The 22,271-nt window shown below is 42.7% G+C and overlaps 1 pseudogene; it reads right to left on the reverse strand.

The window, feature by feature from the left end:
- Positions 1-7,773: 7,773 nt before the first annotated feature.
- Positions 7,774-8,086, reverse strand: LOC101038039 (small ubiquitin-related modifier 5-like; annotated as a pseudogene).
- Positions 8,087-22,271: the final 14,185 nt, after the last annotated feature.

Consider the following 22,271-nt stretch of genomic DNA (forward strand, 5'->3'; position numbering starts at 1 on the left):
CAGGGCTGGGGTAAGAGAAAATGCCATCCAATAAGGGCGGAGGCAGTCTGAAAGATGAATAATATAACATGCAGTGATTTCAAACTTCACGCTTTCTTACTGAAAGTTTTTCTTCCAGTTTGGAAGGCAAGTTTCAATGGATTCTCTTGTCTAATCCCTGCTTCCTGCCAGGCTGCGCTGTTGGTGTTTTCAAGAAGAAACCTGGGCCATGATTTGAATGCTTCAAACACTCAGTGCTCAATTAGCCCTCTTTTGAATCCTCTCTGACGGTTGGTTAAATATGGGTCGAAAGTGCTTTTTTAAAGTGGAACTGATCTTGGGGCGAAGTAACTTCATCTTCTGAGTGTTAAGAGCTGAAATATAATGTTTTAACAGAACAATTACTAGAAGACATGGAAATTGCATTATCCTAGGCTCGTCTGTCCAATTCTATTTCATAGACATGAACATTTCAAAGTACAAAGGGCTATTCTACAAAAAGAACACTTGGCTATTCTTTATAAAGGTTCCTCTTGTACTTTTATAGAATGTTTACAAGGTTAATAAGTATGCTTTTTTTTTTAAAAAAAAAATCACTGTATATTTTAAATGGCCCAACGACTGCTCCCATGTTGATTTGAGAATCATTGAAGCTGTCTGAATGGAGCGGGGATATCCTTTGTTTCCCATTGATTTGGAAACAAAAGACTCAGAGGAAAAAAAAAGTTTAGTTTGCTTCTGAATGCCATATGCAGATGAACGTTCTGCTGATAAAGTACACCAAGGATCTGAAAACTTTTTCAAGTCTTAGAACAGAAAGGTTACTCTTGCAGTCCTGCGGCATGCCTGAACCTGCCTTCCGTTTTTCATTTCTCCCATTGTGCCCCTGGGCTACCATGGGGCTACTTATGCCACACACCCAAGTTTTCAGACAAAATAAAGAGCAATCAATAGAAGGGAATAACCATCAATTGAGGCAAAAACTGTCTGCTGTTTATCACTCCGGAAGTAGCCCGTGGACATCAGTAAACAAGGTCCTCCCCTCATTTCTGCCCCTCGTCATTTGTCCCAATTTCTCCATATCCAAGATTCTCATCCTTGGTGCTAATGATATTTTGGACTACAGCATTCTTTATTGTTGGCGGCTGGCCCGGGCATTGTAGGGTGCTCACCAGCATCTGGTGACAGTGACTGTTTCCTCTATAGTCATGAAAATAAAAAATGTGAAAACTGAGAGCTGGGCATAGTGGGTGTACCTGTAGCCCCAGCTACTCAGACAGCTGAGGCAGGAGGTTCCTTTAAGCCCAGGAATTCTAGTCAAGCCTGGGTAATGTAGGAAGATCCTGACTCTCTCTTTAAAAAAAAAAAAAAAAAATATATATATATATATATATATATATATATATATATATGTGTGTGTGTGTGTATATATATAACATATTTAAATATATATTTAGATACAAATATAATTTTCATATACATATAGTATATAACATATATTACATATCCTATATGATATAGATCATACTATATCTTATACTATATTATAGTATTTTATATATATTTTAATATGTAGTATTATAGCATACATTTTATATTATATATTATATAACATGTATAACATACATGATATACTATATGTTATATAGTATATTATTATATATAAATACGCAGCCTAGGCAATATGGCAAAACCCGATCTCTACAAAAAAATTAGCTGGGGGTGGTGGTGAGTGCCTGTGGCCTCAGCTACTCAGGAGGCTGAGGTGGGAGGATCACCTGAACCTGGGGAGGCCGAGGCTGCAGTGAGCCATGACTGCACTCCAGCCTGGGCAACAGTGAGATCTTGTTTCAAACAACAACAACAAAAAAAAAACAACAAATATATATATATATATATATATATATATATATATATATATATATATGTAAAGTGTCAACATTGCCAATGTCTCCAAGAAGGGAAGGTGGGGGGATTGCTTCTGGTTGGGAAATACCACTTTACAGCCATCTGCCCACAGATTCCTGCTTGAGGAAAGAAGAGGTTAGTTTAGTGCTCAGCCAGTTATAATGAAAACAACTGGTTACAGAATAGTTATTTTAGTCAGAATTCATAGAGTTAGAACTGAAAATAGACAAAAGGAAAGGGAAAGAAGATGCCAAGGGACGCGGAGATCACTGAACAGCCAGCCCTTGATTTTCAGGTGAGGGCCCCCGCGGGAACTGAACGGAGGCTGGGCTTTTGTGTTTGCTTTTTAGAGTGTGTGGTTTTACTCACCTACCGTAGTGCTCCTCCTACTGGCGGGCACCTTAGAGTAGGCGGAGAACAACATGTCTCCCTGTCTTGTCTTGTTTGTCTCTGAGTATTTTTCCTTACGACCTTGAAGTAACTAACATTTATTTACATAATTTACAAGGAATGAAAACAGGCATGTACTGCAATAGTTTACAAAGTATGTTTTATGAGGTTTTGTGAGGATAATGGATTAAAAATTATTGTGGTGACTGTAAATAAATATGGCTATAAAAAGTTAAACTCCTTTTGACATGTAAGATACATATTTGTTCCTTTAGTAGGTATAGTTTACATCAACTGTTTTCTTCTATATCTGAAAAAAAAGAAGCAATGCCCAGAACCACATATTCCAAGTCCTATAACCATAAAGGTATTAATAGTAATGAGTGTTTCATTTTTACTTTTAAAAAAATAAGTTCTGAATTATGAGCTGTCTTGAGCAATAGGACAGGCGAACAGAACAGCATCACAGACAGTCCTGAGCTCAGCTCTCCTGTTTGAGGCTCTTTCCAGGTCCTGCTGGCTAGGAACCGTTTTTCCTTTGCAGGGCTCACGCTTCCCTTCCTTCATGCAAGCCTCTGCTGAGATGGCGTCTCTTCAGACAGGTCTCCTGACTGTTCTATTTGTAGTGAATGCAACTCCAAAGGGTATTCTGTGTAATAAACAAAAAGCACCCTCCACCTCCCCAGTCATTCTTCATAGCACTTCCTGTGTATTTGTTTTACTTATTTATCGTCTAGCTCATCCAACTAGAATCCAGGCTGTGACTTGCTGAAGGCTTTGTTTTATCTACCAATACCCAGAAGGATGCCTGGTATGCTGTAGGCACTGAGAAAATACCTATTGAATAAAAGTAGTACTACCTGGGCAAGAGTAGGCTAGTAACAGTTTGGTGTAGGCTGATGAATTCTTACACTCTTGTAAATGACCTTTGTCTTTTTAAGTATAATAATGTTATGTTTAATGTTTAAATGGCTTAACATGACAAATTATATTTCAAAGAGTTAATCATTTATCCATCTTAAGTAACAGGTCTTGTTTTCAGTAGAGAAAGGATTAAGAAGAAAAATTTAAAAAATGGCCTTTCGGCCTACTGATCAGAGAAGCCCAGTGACACTTAACCAAACAAACAAATGACAAAAGCGTGAGTTTAGGCCGTGGTCGTGCACGCCTGCAATCCCAGGACTTTGGGAGGCTGAGGCAGGCACATCACTTAGAGCTTCAGACCAGCCTGGCCAACATGGTGAAACCCTGTCTTTACTCAAATACAAAAATGTGCCAGGCGTGGAAGGCACGTGCCTATAATCACAGCTACTCAGGAAGCTGAGGCAGGTGAATTGCTTGAACCTGGGAGGCAGAAGTTGCAGTGAGATGAGATCAAGTCACTGCGCTCCAGCCTGGGTGACAGAGTGAGACTCTGTCTAAAAAGAAAAAAAAAAAAAAAAAAAAAATTAGAGTTAGAAACTTAAAATTTTACAGAAATGTGCAGAATAAAAAGTAGATGTTCCCCTATGTGCTTTTCTAGTTCCTTTCATAAAAATGAAGCCTCTGTAACTAATTTCTCATGAGTTGTTCCAGAAAAAATTTTCTATGCCTATAGGCATAAATTTATCAAAATAGAGTCTCTTACACTGCTGGAAAGATTCACACGCACACGCACATCCCAGAAGTTTCTGTTATAATCCTTGCACAATTTACACTCAGATATTTATTTGCACCATGTGCACAACCATACTGTAACCATCGCCTTCGCCTGTCTTCCTGTCCTCTATTCTTTTTTTTTTTGTTGTTTTGTTTTTTTGTTGTTTTTGTTTTTTTTTTTTGAGACGGAGTTCCGCTCTTGTTACCCAGGCTGGAGTGCAATGGCGAGATCTCGGCTCACCGCAACCTCCGCCTCCTGCGTTCAGGCAATTATCCTGCCTCAGCCTCCTGAGTAGCTGGGATTACAGGCACGCGCCACCATGCCCAGCTAATTTTTTGTATTTTTAGTAGAGACGGGGTTTCACCATGTTGACCAGGATGGTCTCGATCTCTCGACCTCGTGATCCACCCGCCTCGGCCTCCCAAAGTGCTGGGATTACAGGCTTGAGCCACCGCGCCCGGCCTTCCTGTCCTCTATTCTTTCCACAGTGCCTGGCAGGCAGCAGTAGTGACCTATTTGTTGAGTGAGTAATCAAACTAGTACACCCTCGTTTAGCAGAAGGCACTATGCTTTTATTAATGCACCCTGACAAACAGAATTCTTATACCACTAGCAAAGTTCCTCAAGATTCATATTCAATGAATACTGATAGTTTTTTTTTTTAATTGATTTTGTTCTAGGTGCTTTCACATGAATTGGATCCTCAGGCTAATCTCTTGAAGTGGTTATTTTAATTCCTGTTCTTCAGATGAGAAAATGGAGACTCACAGAGTTAAAGCCAAATTATATAATAAGAGTTTAAAACTAGGAAAAGGTTCTCGGCCTCTGTGCCCTACTTAGGTTTCTAAGTATCTTCCTTTCCACTAGTTTCAAAAGTAAGAATGCTGTGAATGCTTAAGCTTAGCTCCGAATACCACATATTTATGTACAGTCTGTCATGCCACAAAAATTCATTTCAAATCTCTCTAATTAGCCCCGCAGATAAAGCAAAGAGCTAAAGACTCTCAACTAAACCACTAAGAAACAAATAAATACAAAAAAAAAAAACACCTGTAACACAAAAGAAATCTTTTGATAGTGTAAAAACTAAGCAATGTGGCTTCTGAACAGCTCAGAATCAAAACACAGGAAGTAAGCTGTTAATGGCACAATGAAATGAATAATAACTATTTTGGGGGTGAAACAGAATTTGCTCTCTGCTATTTACTGGTCCGTTTTCAAAGTGGGGAGAGTGGCTTTGGGTCAAGATGTTTCTCCAGTGGCCCTGTTTCCAAGAAGAAATAGCCAATACACAACTCAGTAAAAAAATCTGAAAGACTGAATTGCACACTTAAAATGGATGAATATTATGACATGTAAATCATATTTCAAATTGTTAAAAAGAAAGAAAAGGAAGGAAGGAAAAAAGAAAGAAAAAGAGAAAGCAAGTGAGCCAAATTTAATGCGGTTTTACTTTGCCTTGCCAGGAGTCAGCCAGTACAGATTTTGGTCTCGTGTGTGTGTGTGTGTGTGTGTGTGTGTGTGTGTGTGTGTTTCAAAAATGTGGTCTGTGGTGTGTGTGTGTATGTATGTACGTATGTATGTGTGTTTAAAAAAATGTGGTCTGTGATCCAGAGCATACCAGGATGTGGGAGACTCACAGGTTACTGTTTACTATTATACAGAAAACATGTGTGCAGAGCCAAGAAGGGGAAAACAGTTCTCTAATTAAAAGACTGCAGGACCAGGGCCTCCTGAGAAGTAAAAATAGATGAAAAAGGTGAACCTTTTGTTCTGTGGGTGTTGCCACAACGTCACTTACTACGGTGAAACTGCAGTGTGTAAGACTCACCTCCCACTTGTAGCTGGCCCATTGATTCCGCTGACTCGGAAAAGCAGCCTTGTTCCATCTGCTGGAGTCAGAGGTTTATGGAGGCATAAAATGAGGGGAATTATTTCCAAAAAAAAATAATCACTGAAATGGAGACAAGAGTGAGTGAGGAAGAGAGGGGGGAGAGAGGGAGGGAGGGGGAGAGAGAGAGAGAGAGAGAGAGAGAGAGAGAGAGAGACAGACACTGAGAGAGAGAGATATTGAGAGAGAAAGGAGAACTGAATTTGCAGAATAGAATGACGTTGGCTGTGTTTGCATCAAAACATTAAAATGAACACTGCAAAAACTAGAAACTATGATTCCTTAAGAAAAGCGGTCTGTTGGGATTGGACCAGAAAAAAGAATCTCAAAAGCGAAGGGGTGGGCAGGAGGCAACTTGCTTCTGAGAGGAGTAGGGTTTGCAGTTATACCTGTTGCTGTGGTGTGATCCTGTGACAAGAAAAAGTAGGTGGGACGTGAGGCTCCCTCCCTGCCGGTCAAGGGGCTGGGCGAGACCCCACACACACTCTGCATCAGCGCCTCACCATGGGAAGGAGGGTAAGGATAAACAAGCACCCCCTCCAGGCCAAACAACAAACAATACCCTGTTATTCAATCTAAAAGGAAAAAAAACTACACACACAAAAACAAAAAACTGTATAGTATTTCCCACTCTCCCTACCCCCCATTGTTTTTTTTGTTTTAATAGACAGGGTTTCACTTTTGTCCAGTTAAGTGCAGTGATGCAATCCCAGCTCCCTGCAGCCTCAACATCCAGGGCTCAACCAATTCTCCCCTTTAGCTTCCCGAGTAGCCAAAACTACAGACATGCACTAGCATGGCTGGCTAATTTAAAAATTTTTTTGTCGAGACAGGGTTTCACTAAGTTGCCCAGGCTGGTCTCAAACTCCTGGCCTCAAGGGCTCCTCCCATAGCGCTGGGATTACTGGCATGAGCCACAGTGCCCAGCCAACTGAGGTAATTTTTTGAAAAATTCTGGGCAAATGCCCTCACTTACCTCGGATCATAGGTTTAAAAACGCCAGTAAACCTTGTTTATTGCTTAAGACTTGGAGAGTAGTTACTCTTGGTGGGGATGTGATAGAAAGGGGTGCAGAGGAACTTCCGATGGGTTCCCCTTTGGGAAGACCCATCAAGCTGGATACTCCTGATGTTGCATTATTCTGTATTTATGTAATATTTTACAATTTTTACAAATATTGTTTATTTTAATGAAGCTGGTGCAGATACTGTCCATTTAAAACCCAATATCCCAGGCCAAAAAGTACACATAAAATAAAAAACGGAAGTATTCTGTTGTATTCATTTCTGCATGTATAGCTTTATTAATTGCTAACGAACAATAGAACTTTTCTGGGATCTTCTGACAAGATTAAAAACAAAAATCTTCAAATGATTTTTCTTCAGGGAAGCCATCTTTGGAATTAATCGTTACTCTCACCCTTATCTATCATCTTGACTTAACGTGATGCTCCTTTTCTTTTGGTCCAGACCCTCAATTTTTAAAAGTAGCTACAAGTTGTTAAGGAAAGGTCATTTTTCCACAGCTCAGTTCTCCCAAAAAACAAACAAACAAAAAACAACAACAACGAAAAAAACAGAAACTTCCATCTCCCACCAAAAGTCACAGTTCAGTAATGAAGCAACCACGTGCTTGAACATCAGGAATACCATTATGAACACTTGCATTGGTCGATCTTATCACCTGAAAACGCACAGTTCTGAAAAAACTGGCCTCTCTGGGCACACGTAATTTTTATAAAAGGAGTGGGCAATATCAAGAAGACTGAGGCTTGATTACCAGAAATCAGCATAATGAAAACAAACAATAATGAATAATGAGCGCCAGAATTCAAATTATCAGATGTTTTAAAGAGATGGAGTGCCTGTTTTCAATTCCGTTTTGAATACCAAGGCACAGAAGAACTATTTTTAAAAATAAAAAAGGATTGAGCGAAAAGAAAAAAAATAGTAATAAAAAAGAATGTCTAAACTGCGGAATGACCCCCCATTTGTTCCTGATAAACTTCAATCATATCGTCTTCCTCCATTCCCAGCTCTTCTGGAGTATGATCATCAGCAATTCTCTGACCTTCAAAGAGAAACCTGAGGGAATTCACTGGAACGTCCTGTCTCTCACAGTACGACTCCTTGAGTTTTTTGAGAGGTGTTGTCAGTTTCACTTGGAAGTGAATCTCGCTGCTATCCTGTCCAATGACCTTGAGTTTAATCAGGAATCTCTTCATTTTTTATCTTATCCCCCAAGTCGTCAGTTGAAGGTTTTACCTCTTGGTCAGACATGGTGATGGCGCCCTCACCTGCGAGTCTCGGAACATCAGTGAATTCAGGGAAGGCCGAACCTCGCTCCGGCTTTTACAATGCCGTCTTCCTTCGTCACAGCACTACCCCGCGGCCGCAGTCACTTCCGCTAGGCCTTGCATCACTTCCGCTAACCCTTGTGTCACTTCCGCTAGGCCTTGCGTCACTTCCGCTGTACTTCCAATCACTTCCGGTAGGTGTAGGGAAGAGGGAGGGACAAGAGCTAACTCTTTTTTTTTGGGGGGTACCAATATGTATACCCTGTTCCTGCTTCCTCATGAACTTCACTCAACATGACCCAAAGAGAACTTGGGTTCTCTGTTCTCAGGGGCCCCCTGCTGCCGCCATCTTTTTCTCAGCCCCACTCCAAAAACTTCAGTGCGTCTTTGATTCTCCTTTAATCTCCTCACCCAGTCTGGATAGCCTGTTGTCTCTCCCACTATAACAGGTCTCAAATCTCCCTGCTTTACCCCATCTCCGTCGACCCGGCCAAGTCCATGTGGTGTTTTGGCTGGACAACTGCCACAGACTCCCAGTTGGTTTACCCTCTGCTTCACTTGTCTCCTTCTCCAGCCAATCCATTTTCCACTTCCATTTTATTTTATTTTTTATTATTTTTTGAGAGGAGTCTCATTCTGTTACCCAGGCTGGAGTGCAATGGTACGATCTTGGCTCACTGCAACCTCTTATCTCCTGGGTTCAAGCGATTCTCCTGCCTCAGCCTCCTGAGTAGCTGGGATTACAGATGCTCGCCACCACGCCTGGCTAATTTTTGTGTTTTTAGTAGAGACGGGGTTTCACCATGTTGGCCAGGTTGGTCTCGAACACCTGACCTCAAATGATCCACTCGCCTCACTTCCCGAAGTGCTGGGATTGCAGGCATGAGCCATCGCGCCCGGCCTAAAAGCAATTTCAGATGTCACATGCCTAAAACCCTATTCCTGAAGTTCCTATTTCCACCATCACCACCTCACTCCTGTCCTGATCCTCTCCTGGTCTTCCCCTGTCAGCACACGGTGACTGTATTCCTTCAGTGGCTCAGACCCTAGATATTGGAGGCGTCCAGGGCGTCCCTTTCCCCCTCACATTCCACTCTCATCCTGTCCGCACCTTCAGTTGCCTTTACCTTCAGAGAGCCTGAGACCACCACAGCGTCCTGCTTCCACCCTGTCTGGGGAGCTACAGGGGTCCCCAGAGCTTCCTGCAGTCGATGCACCTACTGTCTCTGCATCCCCCTGTGGCCTCCTTCCATCTCATCTCCGGAGTGAGATGATTTAAAAATCATTTCCAATGTCACATCTCTTTCCAGAGCTCTCCAGTGACTACCAGCTCAGGGTGAAATCTAACGCCATTTAATCATGTCTTTCCAAGTGGCCCTCTCTGACCAGCTCACCCACCCGCCATTCTTTTTCTTGCTTTCTCCACTCTGGCCACTGTATCTAAGGGCACGCCCCCGAGGCCCTGTGAGCCTGCTACTCTCTTTCTGGAAGGACCTCTCCCAGATGCTGCATTCAGTGCTCCCTTCCTTTTGGTGGTCTCTGCTCAGTGAGGTCCTCTCAGCATCTCCCTTTAGAATTGACCCCTTGTGACAGGAGCTATGGCTCAAGCCTGAAATCCCAGGGCTTTGGGAGGCCTAGTTGGAAGGATCACTTGAGCCCAGAAGTTCAAGACCAGCCTGGGCAACATGGTGAAACCCTGTCTCCACAAAAAAATACAACACTTCGCCGGGCATGGTGGTGTGGACCTGTGGTCCCAGCTACTCTGGTGGCTGAGTTGGGAGGATTGCTTGAACCCAGGAGTTGGAGACTGCAGCAAGCTTTTATGGTGTCACTGCATTCCAGCCTGGGTAACAGAGTAAGACCCTGTTTTTTTTTTTTTGTTTGTTTTGTTTTTAAATGCCCCCTTATACACATGGTCTTCCCCATCTCTCTCCCTTACTTTTTCTCCAGAGCACTTCTGACTCCTCAGGCGTGTGTCATTTTTATTATTTGTTGATGCTCTTCTCCCACTACAATGTAAGATCCATGTGGGTGTGGATTTGTCTCTTTTTGTCACTGCGGTATCCTCATTGTTGAAATCAGTGCCCAGCAGGTATTAAGCACTGATAGACATTTGCTAATTGAATGAACCAATGATAGTGTTCACTGTTGAACAGGATACACTATGAATCTAGGTCCTCATCCAGTGAATGAATAAATGAAAATTAAAGGAAATTTACCAAACTTCAAACTCACTCAATTGACAAACATATATAGAGTTTCTGTTGTAAGTCTGGAACTGATCTACCCTGATCTATAGTGGTGAATGAAATCTCTGCTCTACAGTGATGACGAGACCTCTGACCACCTGAATCTAGCAGTCTGCTTGTGGAAAAGCCACTGATCAAACAATCATAGAAAAGTTTAATCACAAACTTGATATTGCCGGGAAGGAAAAGTCAAGAACTCTTAAGTGTGGTTCCATTTGAGAACTGGGAGGGCTTCTCTGAGGAGGTGACATTTGAACTGAGATGGAAGGTTGTGATGGTGCAGGGAAGAGGTACAGGAGTGGGGACTGGGGAGAAACTTTAAGTCAGAAGAAACTTCAGAGGCAAAGGCCTCAGCCTCTGGGTATGGATTAATCATTTACATCTTACCGATTCCAGTGTTCTGGTTTCTGATGTTTACTCTGATTTAACTTCATTTTTTAGCTACCAGTAGAATATCGGTGATGGTTTTGATTCCTTCCCTCCATATTGGAGGGATGGAAAATGCTCAGGATTCTACTTAAATCTTGGCGACCACAGAGTTTATGCAGTGTGCGGTTGGATTTTTACATCATCTTTGTTTGTTTTCTTCTCTTTTCTGTCCTTCGCCACTGGCTAGTCATTAAACCCTGGGTTAAATGGACAATTTCCTGGAAAACAGCTGGTCGAGCTCCCCCCGTGCATCTCGGAAATAAACATCCCCTTTGGAGAAAGGCTTCCTTTAGTGCCTTCCTGCTTAGCATCTTTTTTGCAATCTATATTCCTGTTTTGCATGACTTCTCAGAAAAAATCTGGAAGAATGATAAGTCAAATAACAGCCAAGGTTTATTAAGCACTTTATTGCTTCACATGACTGTCCTGGGAGCTAGGCACTTTTGTTATCCTGTATTCACAGATGAGGACCCGAGGCTTGAGAAAAGGCGCAGTCCTCAGAAAAGCAAGATCTAGAAAGTTATTATTATTATCATTAACTGGGTGACAGCCAAAAGTCAGTTTATCTGATGCCAGGGACTGAATTTTCTGGCAGGGCAGGAGAACAGTGATTAAGCTCCAAAGTCTGATGCCCCTGTGTTTGAACTGCTGCTCTGTACCTTGTCAGCTGTGTAAACTGAGGCTTGTTACACATATAAATCTATTTAAAATGTTTAATGTTTGTAGGTCCATAGTAGGTGTATATACTTATGGGGTACATTAGATGTTTTGATATAGGCATGCAATGTGGAATAATCACATTATGACAAATGGATTATCTGTCCCCTCAGGTATTTAATATCCTTTGTGTAACGAACAATCCAATTATACTTTTCTAGTTATTTTGAAATGCACAGTTAAATTATCATTGACTACAGTCACCCTGTTGTGCTGTCGTATTACCCATTCTTTCTAACTTTTTTGTACACATTCATAATGAGAGTGAATGACATATACATAGTGACACAAGGATTCCAACCATCATCACCAAGGATACAAATCATGTAACAGTATCAACCACATTTCTTAGGAACTTACTACATGCCAGGAACTAATGTGTGTGTTTGAAATGCATATATATATATATATATATATATATATATATATATACACACACACACACACACACACACATATATATGCACATCCACACCTTCCCCCACCCTAGCCCATCCCCCCCACCCCCAACAGACTTCCCAGCCTCTGGAAACTATCCTTCTACTATCTCCATGAGTTCAACTGTTTCAATTTTTAGATCTCACAAATAAAGTGAGAATGTGTGATGTTTGTCTTCCTATGTCTGGCTTATTTCAGTTAACATGATGACCTCCAATTCTATCACATTGTTGCAAACAGCAGGATCTCATTCTTGTTTATGGCTGAATAGTACTCCATTGCCTTAGGTACCACATTTTTTCTTGCTCCATTCATCTGATGGACGCGTAGGTTGCTTCTAAACCTTGGCTATTGTGAACAGTGCTGCAACAAACAGGAGTGCAGATCGTTCTTTGGTGTTCTGATTTGCTTCTTTTGGCTAGATACCCAGCAGTGGGATTGCTGGATCATATGGTAGCTCTATTTTTTGTTTTTTGAGGAACTTCCAAACTGTTCTCCATAGTGGTTGTACTAATGTACATTCACCATCAACAGTGTATGAGGGGTCCTTTTTCTCTACATCCTCGCCAGCATTTCTTATTGCCTGTCTTTTGAATATAAGCCATCTTAACTGGGTTGAGATGATATCTCATTGCAGTTTTGATTTTCACTTCTCTGATGATCAGAGATGTTCACTACCTTTTCAAATGCCTGTTTGCTCTTTGTATGTCTTCTTTTTAAAAAAAAAAGTTAAGATTTTTTTTTTATAGAGACGGGATTTTACTATATTGCTCAGGCTGGTCTTGAACTCCTGACCTTGTGATCCATCCACCTAGGCCTCCCAAAGTGCTGGGATTACAGGTGTGATCCACCGCGCCCAGTGTATGTCTTCTTTTAAGGAATGTCTAGTCAAACCTTTGTCCATTTTGAGTGGATTATTATAAATTTATATTTGTTACTTTTTTTTAGACAGGGTCTCACTCTGTCACTCAGGCCGGAGTGTGGTGGCTCAATCATGGCTCACTGCAGCCTCAACCTTCTGGGCTCAGGCGATCTTCCCACCTCAGCCTCCCAAGTAGCTGGGGTCACAGGCACATGGCACCATGCCCAGCTAATTTTTTGTTGAGATGGGTTTTCATCATGTTTCCCAGGCTGGTCTTGAACTTCTGGCCTCAAGTGATTCACCTGCCTCAGCCTCCCAAAGTGCTGGAATCAAAGGCGTGAACCATCTTTCCAGGCCAAATTTTTTCCTATAGAGTTGTTGGCGTTTCTTTTATTTTCTGATTATTAAATAATCTCTTGTCAGATGGGTAGTTTGCAAATATTTTCTCCCATGCTGTGGGCTGTCTCTTCACTATGTTGATTGTTTCCTTTGCTGTGCAGAAGCTTTTTAACTTGCTATGATACCATTTGTCGAAGCTTGTTACTTGATCCATCTGGACCTCATTTACACAGCTATAAAATAAGGATGGTAATAGCATCCATTCCTTAGTTTTTTTGGTGAAGATTAATTGAAGATATATATGCATTTCAAACACACACGCTCCTGGCACATAGTAAGTTCCTAAGAAATGTGGTTGATAGTGTTACATGATTTGTATCATTGGTGATGATGGTTGCGATTCTTGTGTCACTATGAATATGTCATTTACTCTCATTATCCTTCTGTTGTCTGTTTGCCAGTGTGCGACAGAAGTGCCCTGGGATGCCAGGAACAGTGGCTCATGCCTGTAATCCCAGTACTTTGGGAGGCTGAGGTGGGTAGATCACTTGAGGTCAAGAGTTTGAGACCAGCCTGGCCATCATGGTGAAACCCCTTCTCTACCAAAAAAAAAAAAAAAAAAAAAATTTAGCTGGGCATGGTGGCACACGCCTGTAATTCCAGCTACTTGGGAGGCTGAGGCATGAGAATTACTTGAATTTGGGAGGCAATTGAGCCCAGATTGTGCCACTGCATTCCAGCCTGGGTGACAGAGCGAGACTCTGCTTAAAAAAAAAAAAAAAGTGCCCTGGGAGAGGCACTTTCGCCTCTGGGAGTCCAAGTTCACATCCAAGTTCTGGTGTTTTCTACCATGTGATAATTGGCAAGGTCGCTAAGCTTCTTCGAGCCTCAGTTTTCTTGTCAGTTATGAGTAACAAAGAATCAGAGGAAAGTCAGTCTGACCTTGGAATAGGAACTTTGTTCTCCCTGGAGGATTCTTTCCTCCTGCTATTCTTCAGTTGATATTTGTTTGGCTGGCCGCTACCTCTGTAGGGAGCCCTCCCCAACCTCCTAGACCAGTCAACTCCCCCACCCTTACCTCACTGTGTGCATTCACTTGCTCCACAAATTTTAATGAGCAACTAACTACCTGACTTCCAGATCCTGCTCTAAGGTCAGAGTGATGAACAAGCAAGACGTGGCTTTGGGCTTTCTAAATTGGGAAGAAAAAATCAAGGGAGTCTCCTACAATACTGTGTTCCCCAACGTGACCTTTTCTCGTCAGGCGGGCTTGTGCTAGGTTGTGGACATGATCCACATGCTCCAGACTTAGGAACACACACACACACACGTATAGACACAGATGCACACACATTCACACAGACACAAACACACACACGAGACACACACAGAGACACACACAAAGACACATGCAGACACACAAACACACAGACACACACAGGCACAGATACACATACAGACACTCAGATACACACAGACACACACTTAGATACACACACAGAGACACACACAGACATGTACACAGGCACACACACAAGTACGCACACATTCACTTGCCTTCTTTCTGGAATAAGAATCTTGCAAACCTGCATATTGGTTTCTGGCTGGGAATACATTGAATTTCCCCAGAAATGTTCTCCCAGCCTCAGGCCTCCTCTGCACCCCAGACTGAAATTATTCAGAGGTATTACTGAGCCTCTTCTGAGAGCTCCTTTCTGATCATTTTTTTTTTTTTTTTTTTGAGACAGAGTTTTGCTTTTGGCACCTAGGCTGGAGTGTAATGGCATGATCTCAGCTCACTGCAGCCTCTGCCTCCTGGGTTCAAGCGATTCTCCTGCCTCAGCCTCCCAAGTAGCTGGGATTACAGACACATGCCACCACGCCCAGCTAATTTTTTGTATTTTTAGTAGAGATGGGGTTTCACCATGTTGGCTAGGCTGGTCTCGAACTCCTGACCTCAGGTGGTCCACTCGCCTCAGCCTGCCAAAGTGCTGGGATTATAGGCGTGAGCCGCCACGCTCAGCCTCCTTTCTGACCATTATTAGAGGAACACCAAGGTTCTGACTCAATCTCCTAAGGGGTGGGGCTCACTAAGGGGCTCCACCGCAGGCAGACAAGTGCAGGAAGCAGCATAAAACCAAACCAGCCGGAAGTGGATAGGTCACTTTCTTTCTCAGCATGCCTGTCTGGGATGCCTTTGGCAAGCTTCACTGGGGAAGGAGGAGAGCTGAGCTATTAGCGCACCTGAGTGTCCTTACACTGCCACTAAGTGCCAGTGTGGCCTCAGGCGAGGAGCTAACTCTCTTTAAGCCTTGGTTGCTTCATCAGTAAAATAGGATGATGGTGTTGACTTCTTAAGATCGTCGTGAGTGTGATGGAGAAAACACACAACCAGTGTTTACTATTATGCTTGCAGCATAACTGCTGAATAAATTTTAGCTATTGGGATACATGCCATTCTTCTGACATAAGAGAGGGGCTGGGTGCTTGGATTCCCAGCACTTTGGGAGGCCGAGGCAGGTGGATCACCTGAGGTCAGGAGTTTGAGATCAGCCTGACCAACATAGAGAAACACTGTCTCTACTAAACATACAAAATTAGCTGGGTGTGGTGGTGCATGCCTGTAATCCCAGCTACTCTGGAGGCTGAGGCAGGAGACTTGCTTGAACCCTGGAGGTGGAGGTTGCAGTGAGCTGAGATCATGCCACCGCACTCCAGCCTGGGCAACAAGAGTGAAACTCCATCTCAAAAAAAAAAAAAAAAAAAGACAAAAGTGGCTTGATGAAAATGCATAACTAATGAAATACATGGAATCTGTGATTCTTCTTCCCCCCCACACTCGCCCACCCACATGGCTGACTCATATCATTTTTGAGGTTGTGGCTGAAATGTCATCTCCTGAGAGAAGGCTGTCTTTTGAGGCAGTTATTCCCAACCTTGGCTGCATACTGGAGACACCTGGGGAGCTTTTCCAGATACTGGTGCTGGTTCAGGCCCCAGATGGTGCTGCCTGGATGTAGAGATTTTTAAGTGCTCCCCAGGGAACTCTAGTCTTCAGCCCAGGCGGAGAGTCGCTGCTGCTTTTAGAGGCAGCGTAGTGTGGTAACCTAAGCATGGCCCTGGAACCAGACTTCTCTGGTTTAAATCCTGGTTCTGTGGCTCACTAGCTGTATGACTTCGGGCAAGTTATCAGAACTCTTAGGGCCTCAGTTTCTTCATATGCAAAATGGGTATAATGGTAATAAGAAACCTATCTCATAGTGTTGTGAAGACTAAATGACTTAATACATGACATAGACTTAGTGCTGGAAAGACATAGAGTGTTAACCAAAAATAAAATTTGAAGGCCCTCCCGGCCTCCCAACCATCAGAATGGACCCGTTTCTCACCCAGGGCACTCCAAATTTAACCTGAAAGACCGGTTCAGGCCATGACAGGAAGGAGGGGGAGGTTGGACATGCCTCATCATGCCCTCCTCGCTTTTGCAATTCAAGAAAGCCGATGAGCATTTAACATCAACACAGACCTTGAGTCTGATAAGAAACATTTACAGTCTGTTCTCTCTGAAGCCTGCTACCTGGAGGCTTCATTTGCATGATAAAACTTTGGCCTGCATAACCTCTGATTGTGACCCAGCCGTTTCTATTGATTATAACTCTTTCAACCAATTGCCAATCAGAATTTCTTTTTTTTGTTGAGATGGAGTCTTGTTCTGTCACCAGGCTGGAGTGCAGTGGCGTGATCTCAGCTCACGGCAACCTCCAACTCCTTGGTTCAAGTGATTTTCCTGTTTCAGCCTCCTGAGTAGCTGGGATTACAGCCATGTGCCACCATGCCCAGCTTATTTTTGTATTTTTAGTGGAGGCAGGATTTCACCATCTTGGCCAGGATGGTCTCGATCTCCTGACCTTGTGATCCGCCTGCCTCAGCCTCCCAAAGTGCTGGGATTACAGATGTGAGCCACTGCACCTGGTGCCAATCAGAACTTTTTTTTTTTTTTTTTAAGATGGGGTTCCACTATGTTGGTCAGGCTGGTCTTGAACTCCCAACCTCAGGTGATCCACACGCCTCGGCAATCAGAACATTTTTTTTTTTTTTTTTTTTTTTGAGACGGAGTTTCGCTCTTGTTACCCAGGCTGGAGTGCAATGGCACGATCTCGGCTCACCGCAACCTCCGCCTCCTGGGTTCAGGCAATTCTCCTGCCTCAGCCTCCTGAGTAGCTGGGATTACAGGCACGTGCCACCATGCCCAGCTAATTTTTTGTATTTTTAGTAGAGATGGGGTTTCACCATGTTGACCAGGATGGTCTCGATCTCTCGACCTCGTGATCCACCCGCCTCGGCCTCCCAAAGTGCTGGGATTACAGGCTTGAGCCACCGCGCCCGGCCCCTAGAACATTTTTAAATCTACCTGGAACCTGGAACCACCTTCCCCTCACCCCACTTGAAGTTGTCCCATGTTTCTGGACTGAAACAGTTTATGTCTTACATGCATTTGATGTCTTATGTCTTCCTAGAATATATAAAGCTAAGCTGGGCCCTGTCCACCTTGGGCATATGTTCCTGGGGTCTCCTGAGGGGTGTGTCATGGGTCATGGTCACTCATATTTGCCTCAGAATAAAACTCTTCAAAAATTTTACAGTTAGACTCTTGTTGACAATTGTGAGATCTTTAGTTTTAATTCCTTTTTAATTTTAATTTTTAATACATTTTTATTGTAGTAAAATAAACATAACATAAAATTTACCATCGCAGCCATTAATAAGTGCACACCTCAGTGGCATTCAATACATTTCCAATGTCGGATGACCAACACCACCATCCATTTCCAACACTTTTTCATCAGCCCAAACAGAAACTCTGTATTGCTTAAATAACCCCCCCCATAGTCCCCAGCAGTCCCTGAACCTCTGTTATACTTTCTGTCTCTATAAATTTGTCTATTCTATGTACCTCATAAAAGTGGAATCATAGGATATTTTCCCCTTGGGTTTGGTTTATTTTGCTTGGCATAATGTTTTCAGGTTTCATATATGTGGTAGCATCAATCAGAATTCCACTCTTTTCATGGCTGAATAATATTCCATTGTAGGCACAGGCCTGTTTATGCATTTACCTGTTGAAGGACATGTGGTTGTTTCCACTCTTTGGCTATGCCAAATATGCTGCTATGAGCATTGGTGTAAAAAAATATTTGTTTGATACCTTTAACAGTTTGGTACCGGCCGGGCGCGGTGGCTCAAGCCTGTAATCCCAGCAATTTGGGAGGCCGAGGCGGGTGGATCACGAGGTCGAGAGATCGAGACCATCCTGGTCAACGTGGTGAAACCCCGTCTCTACTAAAAAAATACAAAAAAATTAGCTGGGCATGGTGGCGCGTGCCTGTAATCCCAGCTACTCAGGAGGCTGAGGCAGGAGAATTGCTTGAACCCAGGAGGCGGAGGTTGCGGTGAGCCGAGATCGCGCCATTGCACTCCAGCCTGGGTAACAAGAGCGACACTCCGTCTCAAATAAAAATAAAAATAAAAATAAAAATAAAACCAGTTTGGTACCTACAAGTGAAGTTGCTGGATCATATCGTATTCTAGGTTTAGTCTTTTTGCTTCCCACAAGGGCTGTATCCTTTGACATTTGCACCAGCAATAGACAAAGGGTCCAGTTTCTCTGCATCCTCCCCAACACTTGTTATTTTTGGTATCTCCTTGTGGTTTAGTTATAATTCCTTTTGATCACCTGCAAAGCAGATTACCCACTGCCTGTCACCCTCTTACCCACAGAAGGAAGCTCTTTGCTTCCATGCTGGTATCACAGCGTGGCCTCATGTTTCTTGAACGTTTGCCTTGCTGAGAAGCCCAGGAGTTGGCAAACTGCGGTCTGGGGCTGCAGGTCAAACCTGATTGCTTGTTTCTGTACAGTCCACAAGCTAAAAACGGTTTTTATAGTTTTAACTGGTTAAAAAAGAGAAGAAAAATATTTAATGAAATATAAAAATTGTATAAAATTCAAAGAAAGTTAAAACAAAACAAAACAAAATTACATAAAATTCAAATTTCATTGTTTATGAATACTCGTATTGGAACACAGCCATGCTCACGTGTTTAGGTACCGCCCTGGCTGCTTTTGCCTTAGAAGGCAGAGTAGAGTAGTTGCCACAGGGACTGTATGGTCTGTAAAGCCTAAATATTCACCGTGTGGCCCTTGAAAGGAAAGGTTTACTGAACCCTGCACTGGACCCTGAACTCAGGGACCGTGATCCTGCTGTCTCCATGGTGCCTGGCCATTTGGTAGGAAATTAACAAATAGTCGTTGTATTTATTGGTTCATTCTTCTATACTAACTCCAGACACAAAATAAATTTGAGTTAGATCAGAGAACTAATATAAAATTAGAGTCTTCTAGAAGAAAATACAGAATAATATTGTTGTAGGCTTGGGTTAGGCAATGATTTCTTAGGACTCAAAAAGCACTAATCATGAAATAAAATACTTAAGTTGGCCAACATTACATTTTTAAGCTTCAGTTCATCCAAAGATACTACAGACCAATCTGGAACCTGCCACATGTACCAAAATCCACGCATACTCAGGTCCCGCAGTCGGTTCTGCAGAATCTGAGTGTATGAAATGTCAACCCACTGTTTTGAAACCTGCATATACTGTATTTTTGATTCGCAATTGGTTGAAAAAAATCTGCCTGTAAGTGGACCACACAGTTCAAACCCGTGTCGTTCAAGGGTCAACTGTATTAGGAAAATAACTAGACAAGCCACAGATTGGGGGAAAATTTCCCATATGTGATAACTTGTATCCAAAGTATATTAAAAAAAACTACATGTAATAATAAAAGGATAAACACGGCTTTTAAAAATGAGCAAAAGGCATCGAAGTGCAACTTAAAACCACATTGAGATACAATTTCACACATATTAGAGTAGCAAAAAACAAAAAAAGGAAATAAATGTTGGTGAGGATGAGGAGTAGGCAGAAGGCTGGTTCACTGCTAAAGGGAGTACAGCTGTTTGGTAGTTTCTTATAGACTCTACTGGTAAGTATTACCCAAGAGAAGTGAAAACCTGTGTCTACACAAAGACATATTCATGAATATTCATAGCAGCTTTACTCATAATAGCCACAAACTCAATGGACCAAATGGCATTAATAGGAAAACCGATTCTTAATTTTTTAATTAATTTAATTAATTTTATTTTTCATTTTTATTGTTATTGTTATTTGAGATGGAGTTTTGCTTTTGTTGACCAGGCTGGAGTGCAATGGCGCGATCTCAGCTCACTGCAACCTCTGCCTCCTGGGTTCAAGCGATTCTCCTGCTTCAGCCTCCCAAGCACCTGGGATTACAGGCATGCGTCACCACATCTGGCTAATTTTGTATTTTTAGTAGAGACGGGGTTTCTCCATGTTGGTCAGGCTGGTCTCGAACTCCTGACCTCAGGTGATCCACCTGCCTTGGCCTCTCAAAGTGCTGGGATTACAGGCATGAGCCACCGTGTCCAGCCGCAAAATAGATTTTTAAAACATGAGGTTCATCCATACAATGGAATATGATTATCCAGTAAGAAAATGGAATGGACAATCTACGCAACCACATAAACGGATCTCAAAATCACGTAGAGTGTAAGAAGACAGACATGAAGGAGCACAGTGTGGATTATTCCATTTCTGTGAAGTTACAGGAAAGATTAATCTATAGCAACCAAAAGCATGTTAGTCATTGCCTCTGGGGGATGGGGCGTGGTGCTTGGCATTGCTTAGAAAACGGCCCATGGTGCTTTCTGGGCTAAAGAACACATTCCCTTACTTGTTTTGAGTGGATGTTAATTACAGGGGTGTATGTGATTCTCAAAACTCAGAACTAAACACTTAAGATCTGTGCTTTTATTGTATGTACAGTATGCTTCCTTTTAGATATGGGAGAGGAACAGCTGCCCTTGAAAGGTGGGAAAATATTCCTTCATAGATGGACAGTCTCCAAGTGTCAGCCCCTCATTCTGAACCTTGGTGAGCCCAGTTAGATTGTGAAGGAAACGCAGAAAGCATGGTGCCCTGATGTCTGTCAGCAGCGAATGGCGTTTCCTGTTTTAACCAGACCTCTCTTGTGAAGGAAAAAATAGCAATCACTCCATGAGCCCTTCAATTTCAAGTCTAGGAGGCCATTTCCTGGCCTTGCAAAAAACAAAAAAACAAAACAAAAAAACCTGACAGCACCCTCTGCTCAGCTGAGAACATCTTCTACCTACTGGGCCCTGCGGGTGGCTGCGGCCCATCTGAATGCAATCCCGTTTGTGCCTGACCAGCCGTAAGATCAGAAGTTCCTTCCAGCAGCCTTGCCTGGATCCGCTGAGTGAGCACCTAGGCTCCCAACGCTGCAGGGGAGGGGGAGAAGCAGAGCAGTGACTGCTTCTACTTTTATTTTTAGAGGATCAGTAGGACAAAGCTGCCTACAGGAGGCAAGTTGTCAAGACCTCTGACTTCCTTATGGATCTGAAGCCAGCTTCTCAATCTTCTCTCATCATTGTATCAGTTTCCTATGGCTGCTGCAGTAACAAATGCCCTCAAGCACTAAGTGAGTTAAAACAACAGAACGCATTATCTTACAGTTCCAGAGGTCAGCAGTCCAACGCAAGTCTCACGCAGCTGAAATCAAAGTTTTGCCAGTTCCTTCTGAACGTGCGGGTGGAGAATCTGTTTCCTTCCCTTTTCCAGCCTTAGAGGCTGCCCACATTCCTTGGCTAACGGCCCCTTCTCCACTCAAAGCCAGCAGCATTGGCTCTCTGTGCCCTTCTTCTAGAGTCACATTCTTTCTGACTATTCGACTGTCTTCCTCTTCCACTTTTTTTTTTTTTCTGATATACACAGAGCTAATGGAGTTGGATCCTCTCCCATTTTTAAGGACCAGTGAGATTACACTGGGCCACTTGGTTAATCCAGGCTGAACTCCTTATTTTGAGGTTAGCTAATGAGTCAAGCTAATTCTGTTTACAATCTTAATTCCCTCTTGCCGTGAAAGGTGACCCAGTCACGGGTTCTGGGAATTAGGATGTGGATAGTTTTGGAGAGTCATTGTTCTGCCGATCGCACTCCTTAATGTTCAAGTCCAATTTTAATTCATAAGCTTC

This window comes from Saimiri boliviensis, chromosome 9 (genome assembly GCF_048565385.1).
Source record: "Saimiri boliviensis isolate mSaiBol1 chromosome 9, mSaiBol1.pri, whole genome shotgun sequence".
NCBI lineage: Eukaryota > Metazoa > Chordata > Mammalia > Primates > Cebidae > Saimiri > Saimiri boliviensis.